The sequence below is a fragment of the Mirounga angustirostris genome, unplaced genomic scaffold, assembly GCF_029215605.1.
Source record: "Mirounga angustirostris isolate CCGP_5_RB_7025 unplaced genomic scaffold, mMirAng1.0.hap1 SCAF_4, whole genome shotgun sequence".
Taxonomy (NCBI): Eukaryota; Metazoa; Chordata; class Mammalia; order Carnivora; family Phocidae; genus Mirounga; species Mirounga angustirostris.
In genome coordinates this window covers 150,813,009-150,828,533 of record NW_026991712.1, presented here as the reverse complement: position 1 = coordinate 150,828,533, position 15,525 = coordinate 150,813,009, and positions in this window count along the sequence as shown.

Genomic DNA, 15,525 nt, shown 5'->3' with positions numbered 1-15,525 from the left:
CTCCTTAAACTTTGAGAGACACTGCAAATGGCTTTCTGTAATTAACATTCTTAGGAAAAATACCCTTTGGATAAAGGCATTTCCTAATTGGCCTTAATCTTGGGTTGGAAGGTTGGGTCCTGGATGTAGATTGTGTAGTTTTTATTTAGGGTTTTAGTGGTGCTACTAAATATAGCATGTCCCATTTTTCCTTTTCCCTCAAACTATCTCATTGATGTAACATGAAACCAAATAGAGCAGTGCCAAACAGCTTGAAAGAGTGAATATCATGTGTTGAAAAGGAATATCACAGTATCACCTGATAAAAATAGCTTATACCCACAGCAAGCAGAGATTGGTGCACTCTAGAAGAGTGCATGCTTTTTAAAGGTTTGATTCACTTTTTTACCCTCTAGAAATTGGTAGTTGTTTGCAAAAGCTGTACCAAGTACTGGTTTGTTAGATGGGGGAAAAATAGCCTTTAAACTTGGTGGTCAAGTATAGTTCTTAAAAACAAGCAGCAGAAATGTGATTAAAAGGGTCCTTAACTTTTCCATATTACCGGTCAAATACGTTCATATTTCTGAGGATTGAGGTAGAGGTTTGACAAAGTCAAGATTAAGAAGCCTGAAGAGGAAGGGATCATATTATTTATTTATTCTATAGTCTTAACCAAGGGACAGCATCATCTATTCATTCAACAGGCATTAACCAAGGAAATGGTTTATCTTGGGTATCAGAGGATACAAAGGTGAAACAGACAAACTCCTCAAGAAATTTCCTGCCATGTAGGGAAGACATATTTATGCATATAAGTATGCATAAATATGTTGCCATGTCAAAAGAGACAGGTATTGTCAGAAAAGTATAAAGTGATACGGAGTTTGTATGTTCTATCATTTATTCTGACAAAAATTAATTGAGTACCTACTTCTCCAGGTACTGGGTTAGGTACCTGGGACACAGCTTACACTCCAGCAGGGCATATAAATAACAAGCTAATGAACTATTAAATAAAATAATACAGGTTCTCGGGGAGAGACCTGGGGGTGTTGTTTTAGGTAGGTGGTCAGGATTATGTAGAGATGAGGATGGGGAAATGAAGGTCTTTCTGAAATAAAAAACTAGACATGAGGGGCGCCTAGGTGGCTCAGTCGGTTAAGCGTCTGCCTTCACCTCAGGTCATGATCTCCAGGTCCTGGGATCGAGCCCTGCACTGGGCTCCCTGCTTGGCGGGAAGCCTGCTTCTCCCTCTCCCCTGTCCCTGCTTATGCTCTCTCTATCTCTCTCTTTCAAATAAATAAATAAAATCTTAAAAAAAAAAACCAACCCAGACATGACTAGACATGGGAGAACAAAGAATGTGTTTGGAGAAGAGCAGTCTAATTGGACTGGTTTGGGGGTGGGTGGGATGGGATAAGGCGGCGCAGGAGAGTTGGCAAACCTCCATCTTCTACTCTTTTGAAAGGCTCTCAAGTGGAAGTCAAGACTGACCTAGAACCAGTGGCTGGAGGCTTCAGGGGTTAAAGTCTATGCTAATAGTAGGTAGTGGAAGGGATTCTGGCACTATGTTACAATGGCATGGAACTCCAAAGGAGCACAGGAACAGAAACGGTGTCTTTTTCATCTCTATATACATGGTGCCTGTCCCAGTTTCTGACACATAGTAGGTGATCAAGAGGTGAGTTTGGAATCGCATTTCTGAGCATCACACGTGTGGTTGTGTGAAATCCATGGATCTTCTTGCAAGTATTCATTTGAGAAGGCTATGGATTTAAATGGAAGTCTACAGCTAAATTTTCCCCCAAAAGATGGCCTATTCAATTTTGGCTCCCCTGGATGAAATGAATTACAAGTAACCCCCTTTCATTTCATAGACATTTTCTCTACTAGGATCGGAGAGTGGTTTTGTTGTCCATAGAGCTGTACCTGATTTAAACAGGATATGGTAATTTAATTTCTATTTATTTCACTTATTCACAAACATTTATTTATTTCAGAAAGAGTAATTTTATCCAGGATTTCACAGACAGTAATCACTGAGGCCTTGTGGCTCTAAGTCCATGCTCTTTCTACTACATCCTGCTATCTTATATAAAACCAATTTCATTTCATGCAAGTTCTGTTTATGTACCTCTGTGTCATATTTCAATTTCTTTAAAAGCAGCACCATTTTACCAGCTAAGAAGACTGCCTGCTCTGGATGGAGACCTAGTCACTGTGCTGAGGAGGACACCTTACTTCTCTGTCCCCTGTTTAATAAAGCCCTTCTGGATCTCTCTGGCCCCCATTATTCTCTCATCTCTGGTTTCTGCAACATTTATTTATACCCTGCCCCCACACCTTCTCACACTTAGCTTGTTTTCCTACTTTTTCTTCTGGTTGAGTCTTATCTCCCTAGATGGGTTGTATGTTCTAACCCCAGAGCTATCTTTTAAACCAGGAACTCCATTTGTGTTTTGTGTGACACTACACAGGGGTGCTTATGATGAACTACTTGTTTGGTTCAGAACCATCCATGGGTGCAAGGAAAGTTACCGTGAATTCCTCCAGGGCATGGGTCATATTGTCAATCTCATTTATATTCCTAGCCACTGGTATTGGGCCCAGAGTAGGTGCTCAATAAATATGTTTCGAATATGTGACCCTACACCCTTGCAGTTTGTTCTTGGCATCTCTGTTTAGCAATATTTTTCGTTTAGCAATATTTTTCTTAGTGATGTTATTTACTTCACCGTCCTTGACACAGGGTCTGGGGTTTATTTATCTGTGCAATAATGGTAATAATAATAGTAGCTTGGTTTTTAGTTATTCCTATGTGCTGGGCATTATACTAAGTGTTATACATGAATTACCGTATTAAGCCCTCACGACCACCCCCTGAAGCCAGGCAGTCTCCAGGGCCCAAACTCCTAACCTTGGTACTATGTTGCCTTTGTAGACCCTCTCTCCATGCTTGATAACGCACAGCGGGGCAGCCCTCATGAATTCCTGGAGAAGGCCGATTGAAAGGATTGCCTAAGTATTTTACACATTTCTAAGTCCTTTTTGTTTTAGTGTTGGGCTGTTATTAATATCTTCTATGAAATTCTGTGGTTTCTTTTTTTTTTCTCCTAGCTGAATTTGCTAAGTACAGGATTATTACAGGGACTATCTAGACCAAACTGGGATTGACGTATTTGCCGCCCCTGGCTTTGCCAGGCAACAAGGTTCCCTGTTTTCTGAAGCTTTCTTGGCACTGTTAATGTGGTTGGACATAGAATGATATCTGTGATGTAAATAATGGCCACTGGGATGGAGGAGATAGCAGTTTTGGGGATGGTATTTCTAGTTTTGGGGAAGTGCAAAGGAACTGTAATGGCCAGAGAGGGTTGAACACTGCGTTTATTTTCCGGAGCCCTCATTCAGATTTCTACTCATTTAGCACAATTTAAGAGCAGTTCTTGGTGGGGGGTGGGGGGGGTGGGGGAGCATGGGCTCTCCTCTGGGCTCTTCTTCCCCATCATTTTCATTTTTCTTTTAACTGACCTGTGTTTTCATTTGATAGCAAGAATATAGAATATGAAACTTCCACAGCTAAATGGTGAGAATTCATAAGGGCAGAGAAAGCTGTATAATCGCTTTAGACCTCAATGTTTTCCTCTGTAAATACCATGTCCTCCATAGAACTGTTGGTGGAATAAATGAGATCCAAATTCCTAACTGTGGCCTGCAGCATCCATTATTATCTGATCTCAGCCTGCCTCTCATGTCTTCTCACATCACCCCACTCCAGCCTCACTGGCCCTCTTGTCTTGTTCCAGGATGCCCAGCTGGCCCCTGACTCTGAGCCTTCCTGCTCTACCCACACCGCTCAGATCCGCAGGTGGCTGGCTGGCTTCCTCCTTCCCTTGGCTCAGGCCTCTGCTCAAATGACCCCTCCTCAGGGAGCCTTCCTACCCCCGGTCCAGAAGAGCTCTCCTTCGTCCCTGTTTTATCTAATCCCCCTTACCCTGCATTCTTTTCCTTATACTACTTACTGCTATCTTAAACTATTTTATTTTTTATTACTTGTTTGTTCTCCCCTCACTTGATGGTAAGCTCCATGAGGGGAGGGGGTTTGTCCATCAAGTTTCCTTAACTCCTCAGCCCCTCCAGTGCTGCCTGGCACATGGTAAGTACTCAAACAGTGTTCCTGGTCACGGATGTAAATGTGCCTGACACGATCCATTCCTTGTGGAATGTATAGCCTTCCTAATTACATCGTTTTGTAACCACTTTTTCCCTGGGTTATACATTTTTTCTTTTTACTAATTTAACCAGTAGAACTTTATTGAACGGTTTGATTACAGAGAATCAGGGTCAAATTGAGGTCTACCATGGATACAGCTTCCTCAGGATTAGGTGGCTGTCTTAGAGGGTAGGAATTGTTAGGTGCAGGGTTATCACTGGCAGCTGATTTTTAGAGAGGCAGCCAAGGTAGGATGGGAAGAACTGGATTTGAGTAGCTGAAGAGAACACCAAGAGTTTTGTTTGAACATGACAGGGCTGTAACTAAACTGGACAGGCAAGGAGTGCTGAAGGCCCTATACTTACTGATGGTGTGACTTTGTTCAAGTACTTTAACCTCCGCTGCACTTAGATTCCTTGTCAGTAAAATGAGGCTCAGAACTGGAGAAGGGAGATGGGGGAGGGACTGCCTATCACATAAGGGTTTTTGTAGAACTGTTAAGAGAATGTACGTGATCATAGTTTATATCAAATGGCACTCATATAAATCGACATAAATGCATATAAAGTGCTTGGCACCCAGTAAATACTCAACAAATGGCACCTAATATTTGTATTAAAATTATTTAAACACTTGGAAAATGATTTGAAACACTTACAAAGATTTGGGTGTCTTGGCATTAAGGATTAGCTTTTCTTGAATTTCGGCAAACTTTAAAACAAACTGTTGGATTGTCTTCCACTCCCTGTTTGCCTTTAGTAAGCATAGGAGGGCCCTTGAGCATAGTAAGAATCTGGACTCTGGAATCAGACAGAAATGAGTGCAAATCCTGAAGTGAATGAATAAGTAGGCAAATGGACTAGTGCCCAGACCTAATCTTAGCCTATGCAAGTTTCTGTTTCCTTTCCCTCTCAAATTGCTGTCCATCGTTGAAAGGAAGCACTGTGGCCAGAGTGCCAGAAGCAAGAGAAATAAAGTGTGGCCTAGATAATTTCTTCCCTGACAAGAGGCAGTGGCATGCTTGGTCCACACAGCCCTACTGGGCCTTCCCACTGTTTTATGAGACAGATGCCAAGACCCACTGAGTGTCAGCCACTCACTGTCACCATCACTTGTGAATGACAACAGTCCTGGAAAAGAAAGGGCTATAGGCAAGTCATCTTTTCCTCTAGCTTATCAAGGGGGGGGGGTACATAGATCCTCCTTTTCTTGGTAATTGGACTCCAACGAACTTTGAAGTTTCCTCAAATCTGTGGTCTTTGCAACTTCTGGAATGACATAAATAATGATCTTGATACAAAGATTGATTGAGCACGTGCTAGTGTCAGACATTGTACTTAAGCCCTCATCTGAGTCCTTCCACAACACAAGAAGGTATGGGTACTGTTCTTGCCCCATTTTTTTCAGATGGGGACACTGAAGTTTCAAGAGATGAAATAACTTGCCCAAAGTACCCCAGCTAGGAAGTGGAGGAGCTAGGAGGTCAGTCAAAATCATCCTACTCTGGAGCCTGTGATGAGTTGTCGCTCTCCCAGGTGGTCTGTCATCTCTGCCAGGCTGTGAAGTCTTATTCACCTCAGTCACCATTGATCCCCAATGCCCCACTCCGTAGTTATTAAGATGAAAAATTAAAATCCCCTCTGTGTGTATTTGAAGGAGTATATGCACCCCAGTGTTTACAGCAGCATTATTAACAGTAGCCAAACTATGGAAAGAGCCCAAATGTCCATGAACTGATGAATAGATAAAGAAGATGTGGCATATATATAAAATGGGATCCATCAAAAGGAATGAAATCTTGCCATTTGCAATGACATGGATGGAGCTAGAATGTATTATGCTAAGCAAAATAAGCCAGTCAGAGAAAGAAAAATACCATATAATCTCACTCATATGTGGAATTTTTTTTTAAAGATTTTATTTACTTATTTGACAGAGACACAGTGAGCGAGGGAACACAAGCAGGGGGAGTGGGAGAGGGAGAAGCAGGCTTTCCGCGGAGCAGGGAGCCCGATGCGGGGCTCGATCCCAGGACCCTGGGATCATGACCTGAGCCGAAGGCAGACACTTAACCGACTGAGCCACCCAGGCACCCCTCATATGTGGAATTTAAGAAACAAAACAGATGGGAAGAGGGGGAAAAAAAGAGAGAAAGAAACCATAAGAGACTCTTAACGATAGAGAACAAAATGAGGGTTGATGGAGGGAGGGAGGTGGGGGCATGGGCGAGATGGGTGATGGGTATTAAGGAGAGCACTTGTTATGATGAGCCCTGGGTGTTGTGTGCAAGTGATGAACCACTGAATTCTACTCCTAAAACCAATATTGCACTGTATGTTAATTAACCAGAATTTAAATAAGATTTTGAAAAAAAAGAAAAACAATTAAAAAAATAAGAAATAAAATCCTCTCTGTGTGGATGATGCCCTAGTCTATATCTCGAGCTGCAAGATAGAAAGTGCCTACACCTGTGCATTCTACTCAGCCCTTTGCTCAGACACACAGTCTCCTCAAGTCTCATAGCACCTGGGGAAGGGGTGGGGGTATATTACTCCATTTTATAGAGGAAGAAATATTCTCCCAGTCCTTTTTAGTAGGCAGTGAAGTTGGGATATAAACTCAGGTTCCTTAATTTCATATTTGGTCATTACCCTCCTCTGCATCTTTAAACTTTTAAGAGACTTAGACATTTTCTGGATGGGGGCAAGGATATTTGACGAAGTCTCTTATAGTGTTTAAAAAAAAAAGCCTACTGTATTTGTGTGGTAAAAGCTATTTTAATCTCTAATACAGGCACAAATGCTCTATTGATTTTTTTTAAAGCAAAGTAACAAAAACTCTTTTTGTGGAAAAAAATATTTTTGTCCCTCTTTTTGTGAAAAATCATTATACTGGGTGTTGTGGTCTGCAAGATGCTAAATAAGGATTCTAGCTAAAATGCTTTGCAAAGCTATTTCAATGCAAAATCAATAATATATATGAAAAAATTATAAAAAGATGAATTAAGAATAAACCAGTTATACCTTTACCTTTAGTGACTACACACACATGTATGAAACATTAATATGCAGTGTTAACTTTTGGTCAGCTGCTGGGGTTTGAGATCTAGTGGATGAGGAAAATACCAAGAGTCTTGCCTGAAATATAATGGTAGCCATAACCAAACTGGGCAGGTACCACAGCTACCCCAGGTTCCAAAGGCCTTAAGTGCTTAGAACAGTAGAGATCTAGCATGGTGCCAGACTCTGGACTTCCAGGTAAGAGTCCTGTGCCTCCAGTTTCCTTCTGGACATTTTCAGTGGACCATGTGGATAAGACTGTGAGCTGGTATTTGGCTAGTCGTGGCTGCAAGGCATGCTGTGCAGTGTAGAGCCAGGAGGACGAGGAATAGAGAGGGAAGGGGTGGATTTGAAAATTATGTAGGGGTAAAAATGCTTGGCCCCTAACAGTTGTTTGATGTTTCCCAAATGAGTGAAAGTAAAATCAGCAGGACTCTGAGTCCTGCTGATGAAGGACAAGGAGATGAGCTGTAAACTGTGCAAGTCATTCAACCTCTAGCCTCATCTATAAGAGGGGAAAGGTGAGAAGACTTTCTGTATTGGTTGATTAGTCAGGGTTTTCCTGAGGATATATGTATGAATAGAGAGATTTATTATAAGGAATTGGCTTTTGTGATTATGGAGGCTGACAAGTCCCAAGATCTACCTTCAGCAAGCCAGAAACCCAGGAGAGCCAATGGTGTCATTCCATTCTGTGTCCAAAAGCCTGAGAGCCAGGAGAGCTAATGGTGTAGTTCCAGTCTGAATGCCCGCAAGCTCAAGACCTAGAAATAGCTGATGTTTCAATTAGAGTTGGAAGGTATGAAAGAACTGATGTTCCAGCTTCGTGCAGTCAAGAAGTTCCCTTTTACTCACAGGAAGGTCAATCTTTTTGTTCTATTCTGGCCTTCAACTGATTAAATGAGCCCACCCACACTGGGGAGGGCAATCTGCTTTACTGGATACGCTCATTTGAATGTTAATCTCATCCAAAACACCCTCATAGGCACCCAGAATAATATTTGACCAAATATTTGGGCACCCTGGGGCGCAGTCAAGTTGACATATAAATTAACCATCACAGTCCCCATGCTTGTTGTAGAAATGCTATGGGAGTTAAAAAAATACCGTACAAATATAAGAGAGTGCCGCCATTTATTCAAGGGAAAAGATACTTATTCCTTAATGATAATAGCTTGCATTTACCTAGTGCTTCCCACATGCCAGTTAGTGTTCTGTTTTACTTGCCTTATCTCATTTAATTCTCACAATAACCTCATATCTCCTTTTACCCTCAGAGGGGACCATATCTATAACTGTTACTACACATAGACTGCCTGCCCTATGACATGGTGAGCTCTGGAGCCAGCCTGCCATGGTTTGAATTCTGGTTCTTTTTCTGTGTCTCAATTTCCTCTCCTGTGAAATGAAAATAATTATAAAGTGCTTAGAACAGAGCCTGGCATTTAGTGTGTAAACATATGCTAGGCACGTCTATATGTATGTATCTATACATGCCGGCAGGTATGTGTGCGTGTTGCAGTGGAGGTGGTGATTGTAGAGACAAACTCGCTTGCCTTCAGGGGCCGGTCAGGTAACATCAGTGTGTGAAGCAACCAAGAATAAGTCAGTAAGGAGTGCTAGAGTAAGAGGAGAACTAGAAAGTGCCCCCTTCACTTAAAGGCATTGAAATTTGGGAATTTACAAATCATGCTCAGACCATGATCAATTCTTGACGCCTCCTCCCCCCACCAAGCCAAGCTCCTGTAATGTGTTTTACCAGTAGTTCCCTTAACAATCCTGCCAGCAGGGTGGTCCATTTTACAGGTGTCAAAATTAAAGCTCACTCTGCAGGTAGTAAGTACCAGAGGGAACTGGGACTGAACAAAGGGCCCTCCTTATGCAAACCCCACCCCCTGCTGACCTCACTCTCTCTTCGGGCCATTCTCAGGCCTAATACTGGAGCCTCTGTTGGTGGCCACGGAGAGGTTGTAGCTGTGTTTGTATTTGTGTTGCTCACTCCTTTGTGGGCTCAGAAGGGTTGGGGCCTTATTCATCTTTCTATCCCCTGCTTCCCTAGCACACTGGTATCCATTGAGTAACATTTGCTGGGTCTAAATTCTGGTCATTGTCCATCTCTCATCAGGTGGTGAACTCGGGCAATTAGTGTACTGTCTAAGATGTTCAGTTTCTCCATCTTTAAGATTGAGATAATTCTCACAGGTTGGATTTCCTGGGAAGGGAAGCAGACTCAGATGTGGACTAGCATGCAGGAAGGAGGCTTATTAGCAAGTGCTCTTGGGATCATCAGGGAAGGAAAGAGAAGGGAAAGGGAAGGGAGAGGAGGAGAGGGGAGGGGCATGGAGGGAGGAAGCAGGATCAGGCAGAGGGAGTAGTGGGCTGGCAGCACAGTCTCCATGAGGATCTCAGCCAAGCCCATGAGGAGCCGTAAAGCTGAGAAGACCCTCTGTCAACCTGTCACTGGATGTGGGGTGCCCCAAGAAAGGGGCATGACTTTGGGAGAGACAAGTCTGTTCTGTCAGCTGAGGACTGTCTAGGGCACAAAGTCCTTCGGTCCTGAAGGAAGATCTGGGCAGGTCCCGGCAGACTCCACTGCAGCAACTTTGCAGGGTGTTTGGAAAGCTGATACATGTAAAAGCATACTGGGAAGTCCTAAACAAATGGAACATTTTAGTTGTTAATATGAACAGTAATATATTTGGGACTCAGGAAATATTTCAGCTAAGTTGAGTCTATTTTTTTTAAAATAGGTTCTCAGTAAGAATCATGAAGTTGGTATATCCCCTTGTTTTTTATTCCTCTCACTTCCCCAAAGACACCCTTTCCCTTCTCTCTTTTGTTATTAATCTCATCTTAAAAGTGCTTATGCCATCCTATTTTAAAACCTCTAGGGTTGGTTTGGTTTGATTTGATTTCCTTTCCGCTAAAATGACTGTTCTGAACTCTGACCTTAATCCGGGTGGTTAGAGAAGCTGGAAGCACTTTCGTGACTATCTATCTATCTTCACACTCTATATTCCATATAGGCTCAGAGAAATTCTAAGTCTGAGTGCAGTTTTTAAACATTGCTAACATTAACCATTCCTATTATCAGTGAGGTTAATGAAACATAATTGAGTGCCAGCCCTAGCATTCCCACTCTGTACTGACCCTGGAGTCAGTTCTGTCAGCTTGCAGAGCTCAGACATGAGAACAGCGTGGCAAAAGCCGTCAACGTGAAAGATGAATGTTCCAGAGATCAAGAGTATTGAGCAACTCTGAGTCAATTCCAGGACCAGCTGCTTATAGAAAGAACTATGTTTGGGAGTTCAAAGGTGTAATATATTGTTGATTTCATACACATACACACACACACACACACACACTGATGTACTCAGGCAGGAACACTGTGAATTCCATCATCATATGAAATCTCTCAAACATACATGTGTGTGTGTGTGTCTGTATATATTTCTAACTCACAAATTTCACCATGTCACTTGTCTGCCAAAACATCTTCTGTCACTCTCTAACATCTCCACCATAAAATCTAAAGTCTTAGCAAAGCTCTTTTAGTCCCTGAATATGTCAGGTTCTTGTATGCTGCTGCATCTTTGTGCATGCCATTTCCTTTCCCCCAAAAAGCCTTCTCATTGCCTATGCATCCTTCCAGTCTCAGGTCAAATGTCACCCCCACCAGGCAGCCTTCCCTGGCTTCCCCACAATGCCACAATGATACTTGCTGCTGTGTACTGGCTTTCCTCCCACTGAGCCACTGGATGGGAGGGAAATGAATTCATGGATCTGTCGGAGAGGTGACGGGGTCAGGGTGGAGAAAGAATGGGAGAAGTAATATGCAAAACCCTTTTACTTAAAACTTATGTCCTGTAGAGTCAATATTAAATTATAAGTGTGACTTAATGAATGTATCTCATCCTTGATTTTGGTTTTGGTTTTAAGAAGAACCAAGAACCAACTTTTGACCCAAGGATTAGGAGAGCTTCTAAGGAAGGTTTTCTGACAGAAGAAAACTTTCCCCTGACTGCCCTCTTGTGGAGGTGCTGAAAGAGCCCAGAGATGATAGATAAAAGCATAAACCTTGTTCCCCAGGTTGAGAGTAATGTATTCTGGATTGTCCATTGTTCTTTAGTCAAGCTACCATATGTAGATAATTACAGATTGTTAAAGAATTAGAGTATAGTAAATCATGCACCAAAATGAATTCAGTTTGCCTCTGGTGAACCAGATGGTTCTTCAGAAACTTTAGAATCCCCGAAGAGAAGGCTATGAACAGCACATGGGGAAAGGTCATGTGTGATTAAGAGAGGTCTCTGGCAGATGAAGTGCTAGATACACACCAGCTTTCACATGCACATCTAGAACACTATTAAGAACACTTTCAGGGGACGCCTGGGTGGCTCAGTCGGTTAAACGTCTGCCTTCAGCTCAGGTCATGATCCCAGGGTCCTGGGATCGAGTCCCGCATCGGGCTCCCTGCTCCGCGGGGAGCCTGCTTCTCCCTCTGCCTCTGCCTCTCTCTCTCTATCTCTCATGAATAAATAAATAAAATCTTAAAAAAAAAAAAAGAACACTTTCAGTTCTGTTTCTCTTAGATTAGAGGCTCTTGCCATGTCCCAAAATCACCTGATGGGCTATGTTAAAATGCTGATTTCTGGGGTGCCTGGGTGGCTCAGTCGTTAAGCGTCTGCCTTCGGCTCAGGTCATGATCCCAGGGTCCTGGAATTGAGCCCCACATCGGGCTCCCTGCTCCACGGGAAGCCTGCTTCTCCCTCTCCCACTCCCCCTGCTTGTGTTCCCTCTCTTGCCGTGTCTTTCTCTGTCAAACAAATAAATAAAATCTTTAAAAAAAAATGCTGATTTCTGAGCCTCTCATCCAGATTCTGATTCAGTGGATCTGGGCTGGAGCCCAGGAATATACATTTTAATAAGCACCCTCGGGTGATTCTAATGGACATGACCCACACACATATTGCAGTGTGGATGGGTTTTATAGAGCCATTTACACACTTTTCCAAGACTAGGCAACTTTCTGTAGAAGTCATGATTTTAGATATTCTGAACCGTTGTCCCTTGACAGCACTCTTTTTAGACCTCATGCCCTGATTTTTGGCTTGAAAGACATGGTCTTCATTTCTGTACATGAGATTGCTAGTTAGAATTAGCATTTGACCTCTAACTTTGGAACAGACTTTCTCCTTTTCCCCCCTCCCTGTCTTTCTTTGTACCCATCTACCTGTCCATCTGACTGTGTACCTATGTACCTTTGTACCTACCCACTCATATTAATGAATCATATTTATGTGTTGTGTGCTTAGTGAACCAACATGAACCACAGGAAGAGCCAGCCTTTTGAGACAGGGGTTCCCCTAGGATTCCGGCATTTTTGATGGGTAAAGGTGAAATGTACTGTCCAGGAACTAACCTCCCCTGAGAATAATACCTACTGCCATTCCTTGAGCACCTATGAGGTACCAGTATTCTACAGGTCTTCTTAGGTACATCATTACTAACCCAGAAGAGGGTAGTTCACAGGCGAGGAAACCAGAAACTTAAAGAGATTATGTAACCACTCAAGTCTACTGGACTCTTGGAGGTTGAACTATAACTTGAATCCAGGTGTGTCTGACCCCAAAGCTCCCTGCTCCCTTTCTCTTGATGAACTTGTATCTCTGGCTACCTATAGAAGGGCACCAAAGCTCATTAACCTTTTCTAGGTCCACCAGTCAGTTTTGTTCTCATTAAACATAGAATTTGGGGGGAACTCCATTTTATTTTTTATTTATTTATTTATTTATTTTTAAGATTTTCTTTATTTGAGAGAGCACGAGCGGGGGGAGTGGCAGGTAGAGAGAGAAGCAGACTCCCTGCTGAGCAAGGAGCCGGATGCAAGACTCGATCCCAGGGTGGGATCATGACCTGAGCTGAAGGCAGACGCTTAACCAGCTGAGCCACCCAGTCGTCCTGGGAAACTCCATTTTCAAGAAAGTTAGCAAATCAAGAATTTCTCCAGGGCACTGCTACTAACATCTCTTCAGTTTCTGGGAAATCTAAAAATCAGTTGTATTGAAGCAAAAAGAAGAATGCTTGCTGTGATTTTTTTTTTTTTTAGAGGTTTCTGAAAGTTGTTTTAGGACCAAACTGGGCAGCCATGTATCTTAATTTTGTATTTTGTAGAGAACCCACAGCATTGTTGACACTCCTAAAAGGTCAATAACAACTTGTTTGATATTTCAAGTTAATTGTGAGTCTCTGCATGTTTGCATAGCTGAACCTTTATTGCTAAAGGTCCCTTATAAATGTTGCATTGCCCTCAATGTTTGGGGCTGCCTTGAATGCCTAGTATGGCAATGAAAATGCATTTGTTGCAGTGGAAAGGCATTTGATTTAACACAGTGTAGTCCATTTTCCTTTAGCTATCAGAACATTTAAAAAGTAAAGTTTGTATTTTTCTGATTATGAATTATGTTTGATAAATCACCCATAATCCTCTTATCCAAGGGTAATGGTAGTAATAATAAAAAATGCTTTTAAATCAGGCATGCTTACTGTGTGTCAGCTCACTGTGTGAGGTGACATAATTCTAATTTTATAGATTTGGTAACTAAGGCTTGGAAAGGTTAAATATCTATCCTCCTAAGTGGTAAGTAGCAAAGCCTGGATATAACATTCGGGACTTTTTCTAGTTCCAAAGCCAGTATGCTTTTTGTGCCTCTCCCACATAACCACTGTTAACATTCTAGTATGTTTCTTCCAAGTCTTTTTTTATGCGTATTTTTTCATGGCTGAGATCATACTGTGAAGATAATTTTCGACCCTCCTGTTTTCACTTAACATAATGGCATAAGCATTTTCCTTATACAATATGACTCTGCCTTTATATCTGACTTCATCTCATACCACCTTCCACCTTGCATGTCACACTCCAGCCACACTGGCCTTCTGTCTGTTCCGGGAACAAGCCAAGAATGTTCTTGCCTCGGGACATTTGCACTGGCCTTGCTCAATAGCTCTTGTCTCAGTCCTCAAATGATTCGTTTGTTTTTTTTTTCTCAGCCTTTAGGCCCCAACTTAAATGTGTAGGCTTTCCCTGAATGTTTGTCTCAAGTAGGTCCTGTTCTCTTTCTTAGCCTCTTGTGGGTTTTCTTCATAGCATTTGTTACAACTTACCATTAGTTTATTTTATTTGCCTTTTCGCTGTATCCTCATATCACCTTCATCTTTTTAGGTCTAGCCTAGCATGGGCTTACACATGATTCTATACTGGACATTTTTGTGTATTATACGCTTTCTTTATTATTATGGTAGTTTCATGGTAGTTCACCTACTGGGTCAAACTATAGGAACATTTTTTTTTTTTTTTAAGATTTTATTTATTTGACAGAGAAACAGCTAGAGAGGGAACACAAGTAGGGGGAGTGGGAGAGGGAGAAGCAGGCTCCCTGCCCAATGTGGGGCCCCATCCCAGGACCGCGGGATCGTGACCTGAGCTGAAGGCAGATGCTTAACAACTAAGCCACCCAGGCGCCCCTATAGGAACATTTTTAAGGCTCTTGCTTCATATTACTGCAAAAATTTCATCCCAAGAGCCTGGGTGGCTCAGTCAGTTAAGTGTCTGACTCTTGTTTCAGCTCAAGTCATGATCTCAGGGTCATGAGATCAAGCATTGCACTGGGCTCTGTACTTCGAGTGGAGCCTGCTTAAGATTCTCTCTCTCCCTCTGCCTCCCCCCACCCATAAAAAGGAAAAGAAAAATTCATTCCAGCAGCCCAAAATGTATATAACTGCAAGCTCTTCGTGAGGATGCTGCTTTCATTGTACCTTTGCCAGTGTAATCAGTTTTAAAAGTCTTACCTAAGTATATATCCGTGAAACCATCACCTCCATAAAGTGGTTTATAAATAAATAAATAAAGTAAAATAGACTGAAAAAAACAGCTTTAGCTATTTTGATAAGTGACTCAAATGATGCCCACACATTGCAGGTGCTCAGGACATTTTTGTTGAATGAATAGAGGAATCTCATTTGATAAGGGGATGATATAAGGTTGCATTTAGCCAGAGTTCCAAGAACACTCAAATCGTTTTCTGGACTCCTTTTCCTGTGAGGTCACAGAGAAATATAAGTGTAGAGAACAAGCAGAGGTGCACAAATGAGCTCCATCTACAGTCCTTGTAATCTGGGCTGGATCTTGTAAAGAATTGCTTTTGCTGGGCCTACATGCGGCCAGAGCCTAAAAGTGCGGTTGCCCCGTGTCCCTTTTCCCCATCTGCATTGGAA